This window comes from Bison bison, unplaced genomic scaffold (assembly GCF_000754665.1).
Source record: "Bison bison bison isolate TAMUID 2011002044 unplaced genomic scaffold, Bison_UMD1.0 scf7180017862662, whole genome shotgun sequence".
NCBI lineage: Eukaryota > Metazoa > Chordata > Mammalia > Artiodactyla > Bovidae > Bison > Bison bison.
Window position 1 is genome coordinate 10,334 of NW_011493234.1, and position 673 is coordinate 11,006.

The window sequence follows — 673 nt, forward strand, 5'->3', positions numbered from 1 at the left end:
ATTACTTTGCCAACAAAGGTCCGTCTAGTCAAGGCTATGGTTTTTCCAGTGGTCATGTATGGATGTGAGTCTTGGACTGTAAAGAAAACTGAGCACTAAAGAATTGGTGCTTTTGAACTGTGGTGTTGGAGAAGACTCTTGGGAGTCCCTTGGACTGCAAGGAGATCCAACCTGTCCATCCTAAAGGTAATCAGTCCTGAATGTTCATTGTAAGGCCTGATGCTGAAGCTGACAGCTCCAATACTTTGGCCACCTGATGCAAAGAACTGAGTTATTTGAAAAGGCCCTGATGTTGGGAATGACTGAAGGTGGGAGGAGAAGGGGATGACAGAGGATGAGATGGTTGGATAGCATCACTGACTCCATGGACATGAGCTTGAGTAAGCTCCGGAATTTGGTGAGGTACAGGGAAGCCTGGTGTGCTGCAGTCCACAGTTGCTGCAGTCCAAAGAGTTTGACACGACTGAGTGACTGAATTGAACTGAAGTGAGGTGGTGGCATGTCAGCTGCCCACTTGGTATTCCTTTGGGAAATTGTGTGCTGTGGATCAAGACGCTTTTGTATGACACATAACACACGCTGGGAGAATTTAAAGAGGTGCAGTCTGATCTGAAGCCCATCATTGTCCTCTATAAACATATTTTCATACTCTTTTAAGTGGAACAATGGATTT